A 10,801-nucleotide genomic window follows, 5' to 3' on the forward strand; every position below is an offset into this window, starting at 1 on the left:
GACGTTCGGGAGGACGTGCCGTGCGCGCTTCCCCTTCCGTGGAAGAGGTGAGAGTGCTCGCCGTGCTTTTCCGGGCGGCTGGCTGCTCTGCCCCGTTAGCCGCCCCGGCGCTCTCCAGTGCTGATTGATTCCTAACTTCGGCCTGGAAACCCGGCCGCCCGCGCCGCGCCGGGAGACTGCGGCCTTTGTTCCCTGCCAGTCGCTATTCTGGGAGAAGCCTGCCGCCCGGTGGACCGAAGCTGCATTACCCTCTCCTGGAAGAAATTTCCTGGAGCCACCGCTTAAGGAAGAACGGGCTTTGCTGAACGAAGCTCAAGTTCTCTCTACGGGGCCGGGGGCCGGGTTCCTAGGGCCCCAGAGCGCTGCAGAGAGAGCAGTGCAGGGGCGTCGAGGCTGCTCTACGGTGCGGGTACGAGGTGGGCCCCAAGGCTAAGAGGACGCCCCTCCCGGGCTGTTTCCAGTACAGTGGGCCCGCAGGCCCCACACCTGGGAGACGGAGGTACAGGGCCAAATACAGCCTGTGCTCCCTGGCATGAATAAGAGGCCAGCAATCGGTGATGAAAGGGGCCAAATCCGAGCATCAGAAGACCACCCAGTGTACCTGATGCATGATCTCCGTAGTTCTGAGAAGCAAAAGAATAATTTAAAATAAGGGGTGTGAAGGTGGGGGTGTGTGTGTGTAGGTGACTGGATAATTATGGGGCTTATTGGTGGGTAAGTGAGAGTTGGTTGTGGGTGTGCTTATATGAAAGGCTGATCAGTTCTGAGCAATAATGAAAAGATTTTACTGCGGAACTTTATATAACTATGAAGGTTTCTACACTTGATCTGAGCTCAGAATTAAAAGAAAAAGAAAAAGATCAACATTCACTACAATCAGTTCTTGTAGAGAATGATGTACCCAGAATATATATTACATATAAACAATTTTTCAAATCTTATAACTAATAAAGTACTAGTTCACAGCTAGCACGATAGAAGCCTGGGTGCATTGCACCATGAAGAGTTGCTTCAGGGACTATTATTCATTCTCTCTCTCTCTCTCTCTCTCTCTCTCTCTCTCTCTCTCTCTCAGTGGTTCAGTTGTGTGCGACTCTTTGCGACCCCAGCACGCCAGGCCTCCCTGTCCATCACCAACTCCCGGAGTTTACTCAAACTCATGTCCATCGAGTCAGTGATGCCATCCAACCATCTCATCCTCTGTTGTCCCCTTCTCCTCCCACCTTCACTCTTTCCCAGCATCAGGGTCTTTTCCAATGAGTAAGTTCTTCACAACGTGTGGCCAAGGTAGTGGAGTTTCAGCTTCAGCATCAGTCCTTCCAATCAATATTCAGAACTGACTTCCTTTAGGATGGATATATATATATATGTTTTTGCTTTTTTGCCACTGGAGGCCTAATGGTTGGGACTCCAGGCTCCCAACGCAGGGTTTCAAAGCCTGGTCCGGGAACTAAGATCCCACATGCCACGAGGTACAGCCAAAAAGTTTAAAAAAAAAAAACAATCTGGCTTGCGGGACCTTAGTTCCCCCTGGAGGGGCTGAACTCCTGGGCCACCGCAATGAAAGTGTCAAGTCCTAACCACTGGACTACCAGGGAATTCGCTTAAAAATATATTTATTGTCTCCTATTTATCACTGTTCCAAGCCCTTGCGACTCTACCATAAAGTTCAATTACTATAATTTAGGCCTAAAGTCTGGGGGAAAGTAGCACAATAAAAATGGGTTTCCCTTCTGAAAAATAAGAGAAAAAATAAGTGTGAGAGATAGTGACTCACATGACTAAACAATTCCACTTGCTCTTACATACACACTCAAAAGAACTGGAAACAGATATTCAAACAGAAACACATACACGGAAGTTCCTGGCAACACCATTCACAACAGCCGAAGGGGGGAAACACCCCAAACACCTATCAAAGGATGGAAGATAAGCGAGTGTGCTCTATCCTTTCAGTGGAATATAATTCAGCTGTAAACAGGAAGGAAGCATTGATTCCTGCTGCCACAGGGATAAACCTTCAAAACGTGATGCGGAGACTTCCCTGGTGGTCCAGCGGCTAAGACTCCAGACTCCCAATGCCCAGGTTCAATCCCTGATCAGGGTACTTGATCCCATGTGCTGCCACTAAGACCCGGTGCAGTCAAATAAATAAAATAATTACTTTTTTTATAATAAAACTTTAAAAATAAAACTTTTTTAAAAAAAGGTAATGCTGAGTGATAGAAGCCAGACAAGAAGGTCTCATATTGTATGATTCCACTTGTATGAAGTATCCAGAAGAGGAAAATGCATAGAGACATTTGTATAGTTCTTACTACGGATTTTCAGCATTTAGGATCAAGCTAAATAAGGATGGGGGACTTCCAGGTGGCTCAGTGGCAAAACTCTGCCTGCCAACGCAGAAGACACAGGTTTGACTCCTGGGTCAGGAAAAGTCCCTGAAGTAGGAAATGGCAACTCATTCCAGGATTCTTGCCTGAAGAATCCCATGGACCGAGGAGCCTGGTGGGCTACAATCCGTGGGGTCACAAAGAGACACGACTGGGTGACTCAACAAGAAGTAAGGATGGACAATGTGCTCACGGTTCCAGAGCCCAGACTAAGTGTCGCCAGTTTTGAACATGGAGCAGGAACTGCAAATGGCATGAAGTAAGAAGCGGAAGGGAGAGAGGGGATGAGACAGCCGGGGGGCAGCACCTCATTATCTTCGTGTCACAAAGAAGGGAGGCAAGAAAGGCCACGTGTGAGGAAGCAGAAATGAGACACTGTCACTGCTCAGGCTTCTGAAGGTCCAAGGAGATAGAGCCGCTGTTCTCAACGGAAGCAGGACCCTTGGAGAGGCTTTCCTCACGTAACCGGCAGACCCTCCACCTCGGGGGGATCTGGGGGCAGGAATGCTCGCCTTCCGTCCCACACGACACAACACTGTCCCGCCCAAAATGCCACTGAGAAACATCGCAACGGGCAAAGTAAAAATCCTGGCGTAACAGAATGCAGAGGATTCGAGATTCAGGAGCTAGGAGCCATCGCTGGTAACGCAGGTAGAAGCTTAAATGCTCTTTCGTCACAAGGACAGGACTGGTGGGGCGCTGGGGAGGAAGCAGGGCAAGACCCTCGCTTTACGTTATAGACACTATTTGGTTGTGTTCACAATCTGCGTAGATGATGTCATTTATTTTCACGTAAGTGGCCATGTCAACAGTGGGGAACTGGCTATGACTTAGGGCATGCTATCAGCTACTATCTTTCACTTGAATTTTTAACATTTTCTAATGCCACATGGCCTTCAGTTTCAAAGGCAAATTCAGCTTGGAACGACAGAGCAGCTGCCTGCTTTTCATGGGAAGAAAATACATCATCTGAAGCCACATAACTCACATCTCATCCCAACAAAGGAGCACCCACATTTCTGTTTACCTGAGGACGGGCGCCACCTTGTGGCACTGTTTCCCTGGCTGCCCATCCAGGCCGCCTTAAGTGAGATTCCAGGAGAATTTCTGCTTTTGCAGGATTCACACTACTGGAAATTTGGTGCGTACAAGGGAACTCTTAACATGTATCCGGTTCACAATGTTAGATTTGCATAATTCAGATTTGCATAAAATAAGACCTCGCTGTGTCGGCTGAGGTCCAGCTAGGAGGATGCTACTTCAGAAAATCTGTAAACTTCTCAAGCCCTGGCGTCCTTTATATTGCAGATGGAAGGAGGCCAATGAACTGGCTGTGATTTATGATTATTTGTTTTATATTAAGGATCAGCAAAAAGCAATAAAAAGAGTCATTAAAGGATTCCATTTTCCAAATCGCTACACTTGCCTGCTCACCTTCAAAATCTAACCGATGATAGTGAGAGAGAGTTAATACAAGCTCAGCCAAAAGTTCAAGTCTTGCTGTCGATTTCTGACATCTCCTTTCTGCTTCTGGTTGATAAAACCACGGATCTTGTCGTGTTGCAGCTTTGTGCCCCGCGTCTGTCATGATGATGGAAATTCCTTAACTAGCTAAGCAGCACCTCTGCAGCCTCTTCAGTCCCTGCCCTGGCAGAAGATTCTCCTGGTCAAGTGGATCCCACCTCCTGATGGTGCCTGAAATGGGTCCTGCTGCCTTCAACCTCCAGAGGGTAGCTAGAAGGTAACAGCAGGCGCCAACGCTCTGAGCTCCATGTACGAGTCTCAGAGTGGATGACCCTTCTTCCAGGAAGCCCCCCACCACCCTCTTCACGGGGCTCAGATGCGCCAACAAGTGAGGTCTTCCAGGAATTGGGACTCAAGTTCAACACTGCGGCATGAGCCACCCCACAGATTCTTAACTCACGTAGAGGCACACAGGTGCGTGCTCAGCCGTATCTGACCTTTTGTAACCCTCTTCAGGACTATAGCCCGCCAGGCTCCTCTGTCCATGGGAATTTCCAGGCAAGAATCCTGGAGTGGGTCATTTCCTCCTCCAGATCTTCCCCACCCTGGGATCGAACCCTAGTCTCTGCATGGGCAGGCAGATTCTTTACCGCTGAGCCACCCAGGAAGACACACTAGGAGGTCGCAGCAGGGACTCAGTGACCAAGCGCCGGGATGGCCACGTCGAGTTCGGAGCTGAGGGTGTGGCGTGAACATCAGTCCAAGCAGGCCAATCCTCGGCTCAGAGCCTCGGGTGACTCCCCATCGCGCTCAGAGCGGAAGCTGGATCCTTCCAGAGCCCAGCTGCCCGGGCCCGCGTGCCTCCTCCCTGTTCTGGAGGAACCCAGGGCCTTTGCACGGGACACACTGGGCCAGAGCTACCTTTGGAGGCTGTTGGCAGAGTCACCTGAGAAGAGGGGGTTCGGGGAGGAGGAGTGGGGAGACGGGAGGGCAGGAGGCGGAGGCTCCCCACGTGGACGACTGACCCCCCAACCCCCTTGCCGAGGTGACCGACGACCCTGGACCCTCCTGCCCACACCCTCGCATAACCCAGGAGGCAGAGGCGCTCCTGTGCCCGTTCTCAGAAGCCAGCTCTGAGGCAAAGTGAGGAGACGATGCGAACCCGTCTCTTTCTTGCTCTTTTAAAAATTAAACTGAGTTTGGGGCATTCCTGGGGAAAAAAAAAAAAACATTAAAACAGAAGCATTGTCATTCTTCTCCAGGGTTAGAGTCAATAACTAATGAACATAAAGCCTAGCTCATGGGGTGTTGGACTACAGAAATGTGAAGTATTTCAATTAAATCCTATTAATAAAGTCTCAGAGTTGCTATATCATTTGCAATAACACAGATCATTATTGTTCTGTCTTAGAAATTTTGTTCCAAATAGTTGAATAGCAAAGCTGGTTGGCTAAGTAAATGAAGTTTGTTTACAAACAGTGCCACCTGATGGCGTAGCTTATTTAACACTTTCCAGTGTCCTCTGGTGGGCTTCCCTGGTGGCTCAGTGGGTAAAGCGTCTGCCTACAATGCAGGAGACCCAGGTTCGATCCCTGAGTCGGGAAGATGCCCTGGAGAAGGAAATGGCAACCCACTCCAGTACTCTTGCCTGGAAAATCCTATGGACTGAGAAGGCTGGTAGGCTACAGTCCATGGGGTCGCAAAGAGTCGGACACGACTGAGCGACTTTCCCTTCACTTCAGTGTTCAGATATCTGGGGTTTGGTCAGTTCCACTGGGAAAACCATCTGTAATTATATAAAGTGTTCAGTCATTGACTGTCTTTAAGAAGGCACCTGTCACACACAGTTTGGCAAGAATGTGCTCATCATCTTCCTCTTGACTAGAGGCTGGTTTGGCTCCAAATACACAAAAATTCCAGGAATGGCATTAGCTTAATTCACAGAAATATTGACATTTCACAACACTCATGTATAAACTGTAGCCAGCCACCCAGCTGTCTGTTAAAAGCACAGACCTGGCTCAGTCCCTTTACCAGCCAAGAGCAACTTACTAACTTCTCTGCATCTCAGCCTCCTCATCCACACAGTGAGAATAAACTCTCCATGTTAAGATAATGCATGTAAAGCCCCTTAATTTTTTTTCTTTTCAAATGGTTTTCGACTCAGCAATCCCACTCCTAGATATACACTCAAGGAACCCTGTTATGTATTAATATATGTATTTTTTCATATTTATTTGATTGGTTGGGGTCTTAACTTTCAGCATGTGGGATCTTCCTTGCGGCACATGGATTTCACTTTCCACAGTATATGTAGATGGAGTGCTGCGGCGCTCAGTCATGACTCCGTGGCCCCATGGACTGCAGCCCACCAGGCTCCTCTGTTCCTAGAGTTTCCCAGGCAAGAATACTGGACTGGCCATTCCCTACTCCAGGGAATCTTCCTGACCCAGGGATCGAGCCCCAGTCTCTTGCACTGGCAGGTGGGTTCTTTACCATGTGAAAGTGAAAGTTGCTCTGCTACTGCCAAGTCGCTTCAGTCATGTCCGACTCTTTTCGACCCCATAGATGGCAGCCCACAAGGCTCCTCCATCCCTGGGATTCTCCAGGCAAGAGCACTGGAGTGGGTTGCCATTTCCTTCTCCAGTGCATGAAAGTGAAAAGTGAAAGTGAAGTCGCTCAGTCCTGTCCGACTCTTAGCGACCCCATGGACTGCAGCCCACCAAGCTCCTCCATCCATAGGATTTTCCAGGCAAGAGTACGGGAGTGGGGTGCCATTGCCATCTCCAAAAGTCTCTCAGTCATGTCCAATTCTTTGTGACCCCAAGGACTGTCCATGGAATTCTCCAGGCCAGAATACTGGAGTGGGTTGCCTTTCCTTCTGTGGGGGATTTTCCCAACCCAGATAGAAGCCAGGTCTCTCGCATCGCAGGTGGATTCTTTACCACAGAAATGACCATATGATGTCAACCTTTCCTACAAAAAAGGATGCTTGGATTGGCAGCTTTTTCTGCACATGTTATCAGTGACTTGTGAATTGCTAAGCCTCTTTATGTGAATATCCTTTTCCAAGCCTATTCTTTTCTCTATAATCTCCTCAGTTCAGTTCAGTTCAGTCAATCAGTCATGTCCGACTCTTTGTGACCCCATGAATCGCAGCACGCCAGGCCTCCCTGTCCATCACCAACTGCCAGAGTTCACTCAGACTCGCGATCATCGAGTCATTGATGCCATCCAGCCATCTCATCCTCTGTCGTCCCCTTCTCCTCCTGCCCCAGTCCCTCCCAGCATCGGAGTCTTTTCCAATGAGTCAGCTCTTCGCATGAGGTGGCCAGAGTACTGGAGCTTCAGCTTTAGCATCATTCCTTCCAAAGAAATCCCAGGGCTGATCTCCTTCAGAATGGATTGGTTGGATCTCCTTGCAGTCCAAGGGACTCTCAAGAGTCTTCTCCAACACCACAGTTCAAAAGCATCAATTCTTCAGCGCTCAGCCTTCTTTCATGGTCCAACTCTCACATCCATACATGACCACAGGAAAAACCATAGCCTTGACTAGACGGACCTTAGTCGGCAAAGTAATGTCTCTGCTTTTGAATATGCTATCTAGGTTGATCATAACTCTCCTTCCAAGGAGTAAGCGTCTTTTAATTTCATGGCTGCAGTCACCATCTGCAGTGATTTTGGAGCCCAAAAAAATAAAGCCTGACACTGTTTCTACTGTTTCTCCATCTATTTCCCGTGGAGTGATGGGACCGGATGCCATAATCTTCGTTTTCTGAATGTTGAGCTTTAAGCCAACTTTTTCACTCTCCTCTTTCACTTTCATCAAGAGGCTTTTTAGTTCCTCTTCACTTTCTGCCATAAGGGTGGTGTCATCTGCATATCTGAGGTTGTTGATATTTCTCCCAGCAATCTTGATTCCAGCTTGTGTTTCTTCCAGCCCAGCATTTTTCATGATGTACTCTGCATATAAGTTAAATAAGTGAAGTTGCTCGGTCGTGTCCGACTCTTTGCGACCCCATGGACTGTAGACTACCAGGCTTCTCTGTCAATGGAATTTTCCAGGCAAGAATACTGGAGTGGGTTGCCATTTCCTTCTCCAGGAGATCTTCCTGACCCACGGATTGAATCCGGGTCTCCCACATTGTAGGCAGATGCTTTACCATCTGAGCCACTAGGGAAGTTAAATAAGCAGGGTGACAATATACAGCCTTGACGTACTCCTTTTCCTATTTGGAACCAGTCTGTTGTTCCATGTCCAGTTCTAACTGTTGCTTCCTGACCTGCATACAGATTTCTCAAGAGGCAGGTTAGGTGGTCTGGTATTCCCATCTCTTTCAGAATTTTCCACAGTTTATTGTGATCCACACAGTCAAAGGCTTTGGCATAGTCAATAAAGTAGAAATAGATGTTTTTCTGGAACTCTCTTGCCTTTTCCAGGATCCAGCGGATGTTGGCAATTTGATCTCTGGTTCCTCTGCCTTTTCTAAAACCAGCTTGAACATCAGGAAGTTCACGGTTCACGTATTGGTGAAGCCTGGCTTGGAGAATTTTGAGCATTACTTTACTAGCATGTGAGATGAGTGCAATTGTGTGGTAGTTTGAGCATTCTTTGGCATTGCCTTTCTTTGGGATTGGAATGAAAACTGACCTTTTCCAGTCCTGTGGCCACTGCTGAGTTTTCCACATTTGCTGGCATATTGAGTGCAACACTTTCACAGCATCATCTTTCAGGATTTGAAATAGCTCAACTGGAATTTCATCACCTCCACTAGCTTTGTTCATAGTGATGCTTTCTAAGGCCCACTTGACTTCATATTCCAGGATGTCTGGCTCTAGATGAGTGATCACACCATCATGATTATCTTGGTCATGAAGATCCTTTTTGTACAGTTCTTCTGTGTATTCTTGCCACCTCTTCTTAATATCTTCTGCTTCTGTTAGGTCCATATCATTTCTGTCCTTTATCGAGCCCATCTTTGCATGAAATGTTCCCTTGGTATCTCTAATTTTCTTGAAGAGATCTCTAGTCTTTCCCATTCTGTTCTTTTCCTCTATTTCTTTGCATTGATTGCTGAAGAAGGCTTTCTTATCTCTTCTTGCTATTCTTTGGAACTCTGCATTCAGATGCTTATATCTTTCCTTTTCTCCTTTGCTTTTCACTTCTCTTCTTTTCACAGCTATTTGTAAGGCCTCCCCAGACAGCCATTTTGCTTTTTTCCATTTCTTTTCCATGGGGATGGTCTTGATCCCTGTCTCCTGTACAATGTCACGAACCTCATTCCATAGTTCATCAGGCACTCTATCTGTCAGATCTAGGCCCTTAAATCTATTTCTCACTTCCACTGTATAATCATAAGTGATTTGATATAGGTCATACCTGAATGGTCTAGTGGTTTTCCCTGCTTTCTTCAATTTGAGTCTGAATTTGGTAATAAGGAGTTCATGATCTGAGCCACAGTCAGCTCCTGGTCTTGTTTTTGTTGACAGTATAGAGCTTCTCCATCTTTTTCTGCAGAGAATATAATCAATCTGATTTCAGTGTTGACCATCTGGTGATGTCCATGTGTAGAGTCTTCTCTTGTGTTGTTGGAAGAGGGTGTTTGCTATGACCAGTGCGTTCTCTTGGCAAAACTCTATTAGCCTTTGCCCTGCTTCATTCCACATTCCAAGGCCAAATTCGCCTGTTACTCCAGGTGTTTCTTGACTTTCTACTTTTGCATTCCAGTCCCCTATAATGAAAAGGACATCTTTTTTGGGTGTTAGTTCTAAAAGGTCTTGTAGGTCTTCATAGAACTGTTCAACTTCAGTTTCTTCAGTGTTACTGGTTGGGGCATAGACTTGGATAACTGTGATATTGAATGGTTTGCCTTGGAAACGAACAGAGATCATTCTGTTATTTTTGAGATTGCATCCAAGTACTGCATTTCGGACTCTTTTGTTGACCGTCATGGCTACTCCATTTCCTCTGAGGGATTCCTGCCCGCAGTAGTAGATATAATGGTCATCTGAGTTAAATTCATCCATTCCAGTCCATTTTAGTTTGCTGATTCCTAGAATGTCGATGTTCACTCTTGCCATCTCTTGTTTGACCACTTCCAATTTGCCTTGATTCATGGACCTGACATTCCAGGTTCCTATGCAATATTGCTCTTTACAGCATCGGATCTTGCTTCTATCACCAGTCACACCCACAGCTGGGTATTGTTTTTGCTTTGGCTCCATCCCTTCATTCTTTCTGGAGTTATTTCTCCACTGATCTCCAGGAGCATATTGGGCACCTAATGACCTGGGGAGTCCCTCTTTCAGTATCCTATCATTTTGCCTTTCCATACTGTTCATGGGGTTCTGAAGGCAAGAATACTGAAGTGGTTTGCCATTCCCTTCTCCAGTGGCCCACACTCTGTCAGACCTCTCCACCATGACCTGCCCGTCTTGGGTTGCCCCGCGGGCATGGGTTAGTTTCACTGAGTTAGACAGGGCTGTGGTCCTAGTGTGATTAGATTGACTAGTTTTCTGTGAATATGGTTTCAGTGTGTCTGCCCTCTGATGCCCTCTTGCAACACCTACCATCTTACTTGGGTTTTTCTTACCTTGGGCGTGGGGTATCTCTTCAAGGCTGCTCCAGCAAAGTGCAGCCACTGCTCCTTACCTTGGACGAGGGGTATCTCCTCCCCTCACCGTTCCTAGGCCCCTGGGCAGCCACCACTCCTTGGGCGTGGGGTTGCTCCTCCTGGTCGCCACCCTGGCCTCGGGTGCCACCCCTGGCCTTGGACAATCTGCTTATCAAATTCTTGCTGCCAGCTATCTCCACACCCTCCACCCCCACCCATATGCACACCCAATAAAAGAAACAATCATTTAAGTAGTCCATACCAAACCTCTCTCAATTCTGTCTACCTTTTATTCCTCTAAAGTACCTGTGAGTGAAGTGAGTGAGAGAA

At 47.4% G+C, this 10,801-nt stretch overlaps 3 non-coding genes across 3 annotated transcripts; all 3 read left to right on the forward strand.

Moving 5' to 3' along the window:
• The first annotated feature begins 549 nt into the window (after window positions 1-549).
• On the forward strand, window positions 550-629 carry LOC138091922 (small nucleolar RNA U2-19). The gene has a single exon (XR_011145954.1). It is a non-coding gene; the product is annotated as a small nucleolar RNA U2-19 (small nucleolar RNA).
• Window positions 630-765: 136 nt separating this feature from the next.
• On the forward strand, window positions 766-837 carry LOC138091921 (small nucleolar RNA U2-30). The gene has a single exon (XR_011145953.1). It is a non-coding gene; the product is annotated as a small nucleolar RNA U2-30 (small nucleolar RNA).
• Window positions 838-5,389: 4,552 nt separating this feature from the next.
• On the forward strand, window positions 5,390-5,462 carry TRNAC-ACA (transfer RNA cysteine (anticodon ACA)). Its single transcript has one exon. It is a non-coding gene; the product is annotated as a tRNA-Cys (tRNA).
• The last annotated feature ends 5,339 nt before the right edge of the window (window positions 5,463-10,801 follow it).

Source organism: Capricornis sumatraensis, chromosome 15 (genome assembly GCF_032405125.1).
Source record: "Capricornis sumatraensis isolate serow.1 chromosome 15, serow.2, whole genome shotgun sequence".
Classification (NCBI taxonomy): Eukaryota; Metazoa; Chordata; class Mammalia; order Artiodactyla; family Bovidae; genus Capricornis; species Capricornis sumatraensis.